Below are 13,570 nucleotides of genomic sequence, written 5' to 3'. Positions count from 1 at the left end.
GTAGACCAAAAGATCCTCAAAAGCTAGACATCATGCCGAGATCCAAAGAAATTCAAAAACAAATGAGAAAGAGAATAATGGAGCTCTATCAGTCCGGAAAAGGTTATAAAGCCATTTCTAAAGCTTGGGGACTGCAGCAGCATGTCTTCCAGGGCCTGAAGCAGCAAAACAGCCCCAGACCATCCCACTACCACCACCATATTTTACTGTTGGTATGATGTTCTTTTTCTGAAATGCGGTGTTACTTTTACGCCACACATAATGGGACACACACCTTCCAAAAAGTTCAACTTTTGTCTCGTCTGTCCACAGAGTATTATCCCAAAAGTCTTGGGGATCATCAAGATGTTTTCTGGCAAAACTGAGACGAGCCTTTATGTTCTTTTTGCTCAGCAGTGGTTTTCGTCTTGGAACTCTGCCATGCAAACCATTTTTGCCCAGTCTCTTTCTTATGGTGGAGTCATGAACACTCAGCTTAACTGAGGCAAGTGAGGCCTGCAGTTCTTTGGATGTTGTTGTGGGGTCTTTTGTGACCTCTTGGATGAGTTGTCGCTGCGCTCTTGGGGTAATTTTGGTCGGCTGGCCACTCCTGGGAAGGTTCTCCACTGTTCCATGTTTTCGCCATTTGTGGATAATGGCTCTCACTGTGGTTCGCTGCAGTCCCCAAGCTTTAGAAATGGCTTTATAACCTTTTCCGGACTGATAGAGCTCCATTATTCTCTTTCTCATTTGTTTTTGAATTTCTTTGGATCTCGGCATGATGTCTAGCTTTTGAGGATCTTTTGGTCTACTTCACTTTGTCAGGCAGGTCCTATTTAAGTGATTTCTTGATTGCGAACAGGTGTGGCAAGAGAAATTGAACTCAGGTGCGATAAACCAGTGTTTTGACAGGGGGGCAAACACTTGTTCACACAGGGCTCTATAGTTTTGGATTTTGTTTTCCCTTAATAATAAAAACCTTCATTTAAAAACTGCATGATGTGTTTACTTGTGTTATCTTTGACTAATATATAAATTTGTTTGACGATCTGAAACATTACAGTGTGACAAACATGCAAAAAGATAAGAAATCAGTAAGGGGGCAAATACTTTTTCACACCACTGTATAGACAACTATCACTGGATTACTTTGATAGTAAAGAAAACTTAAACATGATATTTCTCAGGCACATTCTTAAAGGACAAGGCTGGGCATTTTCCATATTAATAGCATTTTCAGCAGACTTCATACAGAAACTAAAACCGACAATGAATTGCCTCTACTCACAGTTAATGTCTGTCAGCTGTCAGTCCTAGTTTAGCTTGTTCGTCTGTGCCATAGGACGTTGTTGTTCAAAAACGATTAAAAACACATCAGAGAAACACACTGCTGCACTGGGTGACGGGTTGTTATTTTCTTTTGTTACAAAACCCCAGACCCAGCTATGTTGCCCCAGAGTTTCTGAGCGACCATATTTTTCTGAAATTTGCATGAGACAGAGTCAACTGCACGTGTGCGAGATATTGCGCAAGCTCTCATCTTGTGTTTACAGTCTGCTAGCTCCTCACACTTGGGTCTGAAGTTTGCTAATGATGAAGCCTTTTTGAACAACAATGGCCGGCGTTTTATTTAAGGAGTGTAATTTTTCTGATTTATGGACATTTATTTGCACATCAGAAATATCAACAACAGTTTGAAAACCTATCTTAGAATGCAACGAACAATATTTACATGACTACTGCATCCACCTTCTGGTTGGCACTGTGCTACCTGCCTGGGTCTGGCCCGTATCTGAGTGAAAACTCACTGTGCTGCTTCACGCTGTGTAGTGGGACTCATTCTCAGGTAGAGCTGAGCCGCCCTGAAGACAGCTGGGAGATGTTGACAGGAAGAATCTCTCCACTTCGTGAGAGGCCTCCATCTCTGCAAAATCTCCTCTACTGTCATCAGAGCTGACTCCCTATTAGTTGTTTACTGTATTTTTACAAAGATGTGTGTTTCAGATCTCTGAATTGCTGCTCACATCTCAGATATGGCAACCCAAAAAGGTCTCAGAAAGCTCTGTGTGCAGCTAATGAAGGCTCCTTACTTAATTCGAGAAACTAAGAATCAGTGATTGCTTAGAGGGGTTACAAATCATCATTCCTCTCTAGCCAACTTCAGCAAACGTTGGCCACTGGCGTCTATTTGAAAACTTGAGGTTGCACGTTTGAATGCTACATGTGAATGACGGCCTATTAGCTTCAGGAGAACTGTCAGTCTATGGGCACAAAAAAAGGTTAAAATTGTAGAGATATGCAGAGTATTAAAAATAAATCAGATTCACAACAAAAATGTAAGAGAACCTAATAAATAAACGCTATAAACGTTCTAAATGCATTCTTCAGTTTTGGGTAACATAAATTTGGAGTATCCTATCTGTCAAATGGGAGCTAAAAATTGAATTTGAAGATTAAAGTTTTACGATTTGATTACCAAAAAGTGACAGATCCCTCTATGTTCTAGCTTTTTTTCTCCTTAGCTTGCCTCTGAACTCATTTTAGAGACTGTTTTGAATCACTGTTGCAGAGTAGAAGTGGCCTGTTGAGGGAAAACACCAGTTAATAGAGCTGGGGAAGTGTGTGTGCCAACATCTCCTCTGAGGCACTTGTCAACATCCACCTTCAGTCACCTGATGCAAGTAAGCCAATGGGAGAAGGGCCTGTGTGGCCTGTTTGTGCCGTCTTGTTTGCTGAGGTGTTTTATCCGCCCTGATGAGACAGGGCAGACAGCTGGACCTAGTGGTGAGGGGTCTCGGTGGGGTTCATTAAGAACCACAACCTCTGTGCGCAGGCTTCAGCTGCATAAATGTAAACATGACGGTATCCTTTTCAGGGTGACAATGGTTTAATGAGAATGGATTACAGAATGCTATACAGCAATCATCTTAATAGTTATTGTGCAGGTTTATGCCTTGGACTGGTGTTTTAAAATGTTACTATGCTCCTCAATTCCCCTTTTCCTCATGTCCTAGCAGTGTTGAAGCACGAATGACTTTCAAGAAGACTCATTGTGAGATGTTGAATTCTCAGTGGGAACAGTCTGGAAAATAAAAATAAAAGCAGCTGAAAACACCCCCTGAGTTTCACAGTGTAGGTGTATGAATTAAATAGGCGCTGACTCATTGTTACCTCTTCTCAGCTCCAGGGGCTGAGAGGCACAGGCACTGCAGCTGTGACACAGCACACCGTGTTTGTTCCAGCTGAGATCCTCTACATCAGTATGTCAAATGTCAAGATGAAAGGTGGAGGGAGCTACGCAAATCATGCCACCACTACAATCCTCACCCTCACTGCTCCGTGTCCCTGGGGTATCTGTGTGGGATACAGATAGAGGAACACCCTGCCAGTCCAGCAGGTTTAAAGATGGAGATTCAGAAGCACAAACCAAAGGGCCTTCATATTGCTTTGATCCTCACTGATCAGTGAAGCCTTCAAGAGCCCATGGCGTGTTCATTTCCAGCCCTTCAATTTTTAATTTTGGGTACCTCTAGATTAGCTTTGCACCTATCATAACTCCAGAGAGTCTGTAATTATTTCAGAGCGACAAAACCTGAGATCCTCCTCCTGAAAATGAGAGGATAGTTTGTGAACGCACACGACTGTTGCTGGTGTTGTGTCGAAATTTGTTTCCCCAACGAGATGTGTTTCCCCTAACTTGAATCCTAACATTATCCTAACCACAACTACTGAGGGGGGGGGGCACTACATGAAACCAAGTTTTGAACAGGGGAAACATCTCAACAGGGGAACATTTTCGGCACAAGATCGGTCAGGACGCCAGTACAACGCATAAACAAGAAACACTGACAAATAAGATTCATTTTCAACAATGAAAATACCTCAAATCCTACCTGACATGTTCAAGCCAGAATATGAAAGTGGACAGCAGGACAAACTGCAACAGCATTAATTTGAACTTCTCCTCCAACAATAGGTGAACAGGTAAATAGGTATATGAACCAATGAAAAGAGATTTGTAGCACTAAACAAATTTAACCCCACCTCACCCCCCGTCACAAGCTTTTTATATTGGAAACTGTGTTGAAGTGCAGGAGGGGGAAGACGAAACAAACAAGGCAAGCTAGACGGTCAGAAGGCCTAATAACCTGGTGTCATGGCAACCAGATGGCAACACATGAGTTGCCAATTTCACAGTCTAATTTGCAGCTGTAACAGGGGAGTCTGTATGTGGAGGGGGGTGATCTGTGCAAACAACAAGAACAAATTCCTTCCCTGAATACATGTCATAATCCATGTTGCCATTAGCAGCAACTGGTAATGGTTTCACAGCCACATTATATGCTTGGATTTCCATCTAGCAAGTGATAAAGGGCAAGTCAAGTGTTTTTAATTGTTGCCTTTAGTTTTCTGCCTTGTTTTTAATTTAATAATTGTAACTTGTGATAACATGAGAGTAATGCCTAGAGACGGAAAATAGCATTTTATAAGGTCATTTTAAAGCTCCAGCAGTCATGTTATTAAGACTTTGATGACTCCTGGGGGTACTATCAGAAGCTCTGCACACTGCTACCTTCATGGTTTTTTAAACCCACGATTAAAAGGTCTTATCTATGATGGCCATATGGAAATAAAAGGATATATTCTGGCTGTAAAACAATCCTAAATAGATGACAAAATAGCAGCAACGTAATATTAAAGTCATTGAGGAGCCTTAGAATGTATTGCTACTTAAGGCAAATTTACCAGGAGAAGTTCAAGAAGTGATTCAACAGTTTAATGATGCATGTTGTTTGTTTCTTACAAACACACTCCCAGATTTCTGAAGGCGTCTGGTGACTTTGCATACAGGTCAGTGTTACACATGGTCAAAAAAACTGAATGAGCAGCAACCTACAGTAATTTAAACATTTTTATGAATTAAGATTTTACACACAAAACATATTTATGAAATATCTATTTACTAACAACCAACTATTTTGGTAATTGTTGACATTTTATGGCTCTGGACAGGCAACAGCCATTGCTGGAATAATAATTCACCACAGTGTCAACCTGTACACTTGACAATCCAGTTTTAATAGTCACTTCTGTCATTCTCATCACCTCATCATGAAAAATAAGGCAAATACACCCAAAGTGAGAGTCCCAGAGTTTATTTAGAGCCTTCTGAGTTGTCTGTCTCTGCCAGACCTGCTCCCTCCCAAGAACCCCATACACACTCCCAGCTGGTATCGCGTCTACTGCATAATAAAGCTCTGATAACAACCCCATCTACATATGATACTGCCAAACGTATCCCCACATGAGCTATATGCGACAGCTTCTGTGTCATAGCATCCCACGTCGGTTTCTCTGGTGGGGACAGGAAACAGCTTGTTGGTACACTGCAACTTTTGTGTGCCAGAGAGTACCATAGCCTCCATGCATTTATGTCACCAGTGCATGTCATTAACTTTGTCTCCTCTCTCCCGTAGTGTGTGGCTCTCTCTTTCTCCCCTGTACCTTTCTGCTGGAGCTGTAGCTGGAAGTCCCTGCGGAACAAGCAGAAGTCTGTCTACCAAGAGGCAGTCAGTCAGAGCTTTTCTTCCATTCCACTCTTGCCAAGTGCTTGCTCAAGGGGTGGCTTGTTGGTTTTCTCTCTATAATACTGTAAGGTCTAGAACTTACTATGCCTTGAGACAATGTTCTTATCATTTGACACTATACAAATAAAGTGAATTGAATTGCTCCAAACCACCACCAACGTCCAAACTCTGGGGATCATCCTATCTCCTCTTCATGCAGACCTACACCTAATGAAGACGCTTCACATCGCAGGGGTCTAATCGCCAAAATAAAATTTCTGTTGCTTAACACCGTACATTTGGTTATTCTTGTCCTTTTGATCTCTCCTTCTTAAATGTATAGATGACAGATAAGAGACAGATGTGCCAACTTTACAGGTGCATTTGTTATTTCATCCATATCTGCACAGCCACATATAGAGGAGCCAAACCTGCAGTCCCTGGGATAAGTGAGTCACTAAACTCAAGCTGCTGATTTCATTCAGATCATTTTGAATTTGATGCTGTGGTCATCAGTGAGATCCTCATGTATCATTTGTGTATGTGTTTTATGGCATGCTGTGATTTTCCCAGGGTTAAGGGGTCAGAATATTCCCTTGTGACAGAACTCCTTCCTCGTTCATCTCAGTTTCACCACCTGATTGGTCTAAAAGATAAAATACATTTTACGACTAGTCCAACTAATCCCTTGAGGATGGAGAGAAGCTAACAGCAAGTGACTCACTGTTTCTTGTAAAATGATGGATATTTCTGTATTACATATTGACAAGTGTGATGAAATTGTTCTCACAGACTGCAGGGCTCAAATCTATACCATCTGTCATCTGAAATTCTAATTCTAATTAGATGGATTTATACAACAGCTGCAAGATTTTGTGTTTTCCTACATGTGGGATCAAACAAAATGCTCCCAGGCTGACAAAAAATAATAAATAAAAAAGATAAGCATTTTCTCTTGACTCAGATATAAATACAGGAGAATAAAGGATAAAAATAATATTTTATAAACACACAACCAGAGTATATAAATCTGACAAACATCCTTTTATGGGCATGTGATTGGAGTCCTGCAGAGAATTTCCACTGTTCCCTGGAGAAAAAGTACTTTTGGCCTAAATTATTCAAACAGAAAACTAGCAAATAGACTCGAACAACTACATTCATCTAAACTCATATCCATAGAACGACAATTTTACAGTTTGTCTTGTGCTGAGGTGGTGGTGGTGGGGGCTGCACAGGACCTCCATGATGCTCATATCTAAGGAGAGGAAGTCCGATTCCTGAGCCTTGGATGGTCTCTCTGTACAAAATAGATTCCCTGCCTTTGTTTGTTCAGCTGTAACAACTCTCCACCTTACTTGCACATTTCCACAGATGTTTGACTTCACCTCTATTAAGCATCTGTTTAGGAAGGACACCAACATGTAAAACGTCTCAAGACAGGCATTGTAATTGCACCTGCTGATGATAATCACTGGTTGATTCCATAATTAGCAATAAAATGTTATGCGTGTTCATTCAATGCTTTTAAACTTTGTGATTCAGTAGCAACTTGTTTTGGAAACACAGAAGAGAAAATGACCTTTTGGGGACTGTAGGAAAGTGTACTCTTTGATCAGTGATGTTAAAAGCTAATTAGCATGTGATTCAACCACTATAAAAACAAACATAAATGTTACTGATTTCAGTAAAATCTTGCTGTAATGATATATCCATTCACTTTTTATAATTGTTATTTATATTCATAGTCAGTTCAGTATGTTTTAAGTGAGCCAAATCTGGCAGCAAAGGCAATCAGACATGCTCCAGACTGACTGGAACAGTGGGAGTTGGTAAAATGTAAAAGTCTAACTCTGGCCCTGATGACCTGCCATTTGAACAACACTAGGAAATCATGACAGGACAGGAGATGCAACAGAGATTAAAAGAGAAACTGGATCTCATTTCCATCTTCCATCACTTTTTAAAGTGAGTGCCTTTCAGGAGCAATAAATAGATCACTGGACTATTTATCAGTCTCAAACTTGTCAAGATTAAACAAAAGACAGTTTAGAAAGTGCCATGGAAACAGCAGAATCAAGTTCATGACAGCTGAAGACCTTGATATATGGAAAAGCTTGGAGCTTGTGTTTGGGTTGTCAAATGACGGTGATGCAGAGATACTAGATGTTCACCATTAAGATAACGTTGATATTTGGCTGACATCTGGTACCTGGCTCATGACAGTGCCCATATGTAGCAGTACAGTACACACTCTGATGGATTATCACTAGAGAAACACTGCGTCTACATTTTGTGATTGAAAGTGTGAGAGAAATTTTAAACTTGTGGTTTAAAATACTTGGCTTGAAGTTTCCACATCTACTTCTTGCTTTTGGATCCTTGTTTGGCTGTTCTTATAATAAACGATTGTCAAGGATGGAGAACCTGCTGAGACCATATGCACTTCATAAATATTTACCTATCAATTTCTCTGAGACTGCACCTGCTTTTGTTGTTAAACATAGATGAAAACAAGTAATAAAATGTTGAAGGTGTTTCAGAAAGAGTAGGTGTAAGACTGCATCAATATATTCTTATTTAATTGGCTAAATGCTGTAAAAGTTTGTGTATAAGGATGACATCACCTTTATATATACCCTTTCAGATGCATTTTCATTTACACCTACATGTTAAAATATAGCGATGAGGAGGGGTTTTGACAATATCCTTTGGTTTAATGGTAGAACAATTGTGTTAATATAGATACATCACTGGATATGATAGGAGTTCAGTGTAACCTGGTAGATACATATATACTGTATCTTGGTAGATATTTATTGGCACAAAACCTCCAGAGACCCAGAAGGCTCTCAGATTACTGTGTGTCACTTAGTTTTTGCCAATTTACCTGCTCTTTGGTTTGGGAATATGCACCACTAAATACAATATCAGTTGCCATTATAAGGAGCTAAAGGTGCTTGGCTGCCTGATGCTGGGTCTCTGTGTTGAAGAGGCACTAGAAGGTGTACTGTATGTCATAATCTGTTTGCTGGGTCTCTGTGTTGAAGAGGCACTATGAGGTGTACTGTATGTCATCATCTGTTAACACCTACATTACTTCTGTTTTGTGTACATGTTACGTGGTCCTAAAATTACTCAAATGCAACACAGCAGATCTGGGAACAGATAGTTATCCAGTTTAGAAACACATGGCTCAGAGTGGGAGAAAGTGTATGTTAACAGGGGCCCAGCAGTTAATTTATGGCCCCTAAGCAGTAGATCTAGCCTTGTGGTGCCTCCCTTTAAAACTTTAAATACAATGTGCAGAAAAAAAACAAGAGTGCTACATTTAGTTTTAAAGGTTAAAATGTTCTGATGATATTAATTTATGGGATAAATGTATAGTGACCTGAATGGAAACCAGATTCTGTCAAGAAAACACACCTTACTGTTGAGACAGTATAAGAACCTAATTATTCTTTGTATTTCTTCTCCCTGTGGTGATCAGTGTGAAGTGGTAATTGTATTTTATATTACATAACTGGATTAGAAATCAGTTTGTGGAACAAACGTTTACATAACTAATCCAACACAGTATTGTCACTTGCCTGGTTTCTTTTTCTCTCTGCAGCTCTCACTTGTGTACACACTCTCGCTGAAATGTTCATTTTTACTTCAGTTCCAAGTCAGCGTCTCCAGAGGGCTACTGAAGCTGCCAAGACACCAAGTGTGATTTCAACATCTACAGTCCTACACCACTAAGGCGTAGGAGACTTCTCTTCCTGCCAGTAAGAAGGTGGGCGAACACAAAAGCAGACATGAAACAGAGACAAGAGTCTTAGCTTTCTACTAGACTGCTTGTCTTTTATCCCTGTCCCTTCAAGTAGCTACATGCACAAAGGAGTGGGCCATGTGGATGCACCAGTCCCAGCAAAAGCCACAGGACAACATCCATAAACCAGAGAAAACAAACTAAATGAACACTTAGCAATGGGAAGAGATGGGCTTTGCATCTCAGTATTTCCTTGATTTAGACAATAAACTGTTAATACTGTAGGCTGATTGATGAGTCTAGGTGTGGAGCCAGAGGGGTGATCAAGTCTGGTATCCTGCAATCAGGTTGGCCCCACTTGGTGTCTCCCCTACCAGCTGCACTCTGAAGGTTCATTAAGGCTTATAAGATGGAGTATTATATGGACCAGGCCCAGAGCCCCTGTACCAGAACCTCAGCATGAAGTGAGCACAGTAATACAAAGCCACCACAAATAGATGAAAAAAAGGTTAGGGGGTTACACATTTTTGAGGCACAACTTTTTCTTCTGTCCTTCCCCACTAATCATCTCAGTTAAGATTCTTGTTCTGACCCATTGAAAGAATCTGAACCCTAGGCCGGAAGCCATTGAACTATATAGAAATCTAATGCTGCTTACACACTGATGCATCAATATTAGTCAAGGCAAGTTTATTTACAGGCCTATAACACATTTTCATACACAAAGGCAGGTGTAAATTAAAAACAACAATTACACGACTGCACAAACACAAAACTGTTGAGGCCTAGTACTCTTAGGCTACAGTAGCTGTGGGTTGTCACTATTCACAGTACTTTGACCTTTTGTTCTTCAGTCTTGCCAAGACTGCTTAATTAGGCTATTATATCATTCACTGGGACCGGTGCTCTGCTAAACAAGTACTCCTCCTTTAGATTATTTAAGCACATTTTACCAAGTACTGTATACTGTATATCGATTCAAACCTTGAAACACTGTCCTCTAATGCGTGAACGAGTCTGTACCAGCTGCCGTCGCTAGATGGTGCTATTGCTCTTCGGCGTCCCTGTGCTGAGAAGGTGGAGGAGCTGCACAATGAAGGAGGTGTCTGAGTAAAGGCACCGGGAGTGGATCTGCCGCTAGGTTCAGTGTAATCCCGTCTCTCCCAGGCACACTCACCCAGTCGTCCGCCATGGTGACCGCAAAACGCCTCTTCTCCGGTACAAGCAGCATCTAAACCCTACCTGAGCTTTCTTTTTTCCACCACGGCTGGACGTGGATGCAGTATCTCCTTTCAGCTGGGACATACATACCTGTGGATAAGTCCGCATTTCGAGAGAAGGGGTAAGAATCGTGCAAGCAAGTCCTCTCTCTCTCTCTCTCTCTGTGCGTGTGTGTGCGCTCTGAAAGGAAGTGATTCAACTTGTTTGAAGAGATTAGGGGTAAGTCCTGCGAGTATCTTTGCCGTGTTGTTTTGTGATCCCTTGGATTTCGAGCATGGTAAATAAGTATCACTGTGGGAAAATCCTCATATGCAGCCAGTTAAGTGTCCTGTCTGTCCTCCGCTGTGGGTTGCTTTGCACGCCTTTAGCTGTGTGCAAGACGCTGCAGTCTCTTCTGTTTCATAGCTGTAAAACGCATCATGTCCCCGTGTGACATTTAAATGATGGAAATGTCGCGGAGAAGTGCGCGTTTTACGCCGGCGACTTAGTTTCCAGAGTCCATTCGGTGCGTTAATGTCGCATCCGCTGCGCTGCTGATAACGTCCTGGAGATTACACCAGCATGCTGTAATAACCTACATTTCGTTACTCGTGTGACCACACTGCCACAACGTGTAAGGTGAGCCATGAGCGCTGGATTTCACCATTTTCTGTCCAGTGTTCTCAGTCATCGTTCAGGTTTCCCCTAGCAGAGGCTTTTAAATGGCAGCCCGGCTCTTACAACAGCCATGTCTCCTGTTGGTTGTCATTCTTTTCACTTGATGAGCACATGTCACGTTGCCAGTAGTATAGTGGGAACTTGCAGCAATTTACCAGCCACACCCAGGTACTAGTGTGTGTTCCAGAGCACGGTGGAAATTCAGATTTTTCTTTTTTGCTTTTATTTTGAAGCTTCCTGCAGGTACACAGCTGGCTGTATCAGCTCCAACCTCTGGGCAGTCTGCTGTCACTAAAGGATTCCAGCTGTGCAGCACTGGACTGCACTGAAGGGCCCCTGTGTGCCCCCTGCACACTTAGGAGCCGCTGTTACAACCCAGAGACTCTGTAAGCCAATAGTCACAGCTTAGTGTTGCACTCCTGTGGGGAATTTCAAGCAAACAAGTTCAAAGGCACAGTGGTTTACCCTTAGAAACACTCAGAGGTCTGCAAACATCCCTGTGGCATTGTGTTGTGGGCGTGTCTGTGGCCCTGGGAACAGCATGCCATTTATACAATCGGTGTCAGCTTTGTGTGTTTGTTTGGACCTGAGTTACCTATTCAGAGACTCACGACTGGTTGATTCATGATCCTTGGTGCAGGACAAGGTTTGTGTGGGCTGAAATAATCACTGTCTATGCTTTCACTGCACTCTGTTCCATTGGTGCTTTGTTTGAAGAGTGTCTGGTTACATGGCATGCAAGTGCAGGGCATATAGGAGGTGAATTCACAGACTAGATATGCAGCACTTGCCAGTAATCATGCAACGGGCCACTGTTTGATGGCAGTGTGAGGATCAAGTGTCATAAATGGCTGGGCTTGAATTAAAGATGATGCCTGTGTCCATGCCCCATACATACCCTGTGTCCATACATAATAGCAACATATTAAACATGAGTTTGTGGATAATCTTTTTATAAAAAACACTTACATGTAACCAAAGTTTTGAATAAGTTCCCAAAACTAAGTCCAAGATTGACTCTAAAATGTTAAAAATGTGGATGATATTTTTTTTGATTAGCTGAATTACAAAAGACTTTCTGTTAAGTAAAAAGATAGCAGATATTGGTTTGCCTTGGAGGCAGACTAATTCACATAATTGGAACCAGCTCCAAAATGCAACCAAGTACTGATGCCCTAGTTAGCAATGCTGAAATGATTAGGCAAGTCATTTATTAATCAATAGTTACCAAAAAATTCTTGATAATCCAGTTCTATCGAGCTGACAAATATTCACTTGTTGCTTTCAAAATAGGAAGATTTGCTGCTTTTCCATGTTACTGTGTATTCATTGTCACTGCTTTTTGACTGTTGGTTGGGCAAAAAACTATTTAAAGAAACATTCAGAAGTAAGGATGCATTTTTTCACAATTTTCCAGCCCTTTACAGAGTTAATGATTAAACTGAGTTGCAAAAATGATTGACAGATTAATCAATAATGAAAAACCATAAGTCATTGCAACCCCACTAGTCTGCTTTTAGGCATCTGATTCATCCAATCCCCTCCAACTTCAGTCTGCAGTATTTGGCTGAAAACCTTCTATGTTCCTCTCCTAAGGATCAGGCAGACCATTATGAGACAGAATTTAGTGTATCTGCTGCCCTGGTCTGTTTTGTCCCTGCACTTGGCTGGATTACATTATCCACTCCTTTGAAATGCCTTATTCAGCGTTCATCTTAAAAATTGGCAGCAGCCATTCACCTCTACAACAGCTGAGCAGCTGCCCACTGGCCTCAGTGCTCTGATGAACCGCTTGGTGAGGTCCCGGCGTGACCTCAGCCTGCTGGAATGCACAGTGAAGAGAGAATTAAGCAGGGCAGCACAGCCCAGAGGGATCTGGCTGTGGACACATCGGGGGTGGATCTGCTCATGTGTCAGCCCACGGCGAATGAGTCCACAACTGTGTTTAAACATTACGCTGTCTGGAACAAACACGGGCCGAGTGGCACCGCAGATCATTGCTGATTCTGGACCTCTGACTATATTTGAATTTCATATGGCACCGTCCAATAGCTGGATGTGATAGTAGATGTCAGATGTTGTCCTGTCAGATGAACCTCTGTATTGACACTATTGTTTATTTCAGCCATTATCACTTAGGCTACGTTAAGCAAATTATTTCAGTGGCTTAGCCATTAAGTTGAACTGTATTACCCATTTATTCATTACTTTGCTGAGGGAGTCTAACTATGTCTAAGCATTTGAACACTTGTTAGCTATTGTCCATTATTTAAATCTCACTATTTATTTATTTACCTGTTTGTCTTTACATTTAATCCACTACTTTTAAGCATTACAACTATTAATCCCCCCCTTTTTTAAAACTTTGCTTGTCTTTTTAATGATGATGCTC

At 41.4% G+C, this 13,570-nt stretch overlaps 1 protein-coding gene across 6 annotated transcripts in view; it reads left to right on the top strand.

Annotated features, from left to right (window-relative positions):
- Positions 1–10,004: 10,004 nt before the first annotated feature.
- The window catches only part of LOC109958090 (FERM, RhoGEF and pleckstrin domain-containing protein 1-like), a 48,696-nt gene continuing 45,130 nt past the window's right edge, over positions 10,005–13,570 (top strand). For 2 of the 6 annotated variants that reach the window (XM_020596447.1, XM_020596444.1), the window contains exon 1: positions 11,497–11,564. The gene's annotated coding sequence lies outside the window, so the exon portion shown is untranslated. Of the gene's footprint in view, positions 11,140–11,496; positions 11,565–11,762; positions 11,825–13,570 lie in introns of those variants that run through there. The other 4 variants (XM_020596443.1, XM_020596445.1, XM_020596442.1 and 1 more) reach the window with 4 other exon arrangements.

This window comes from Monopterus albus, unplaced genomic scaffold (genome assembly GCF_001952655.1).
Source record: "Monopterus albus unplaced genomic scaffold, M_albus_1.0 scaffold30.1, whole genome shotgun sequence".
Lineage (NCBI taxonomy): Eukaryota > Metazoa > Chordata > Actinopteri > Synbranchiformes > Synbranchidae > Monopterus > Monopterus albus.
The sequence above is the reverse complement of the archived record's forward strand: the minus strand, read 5'-3'. Positions and strand labels throughout refer to the sequence as shown.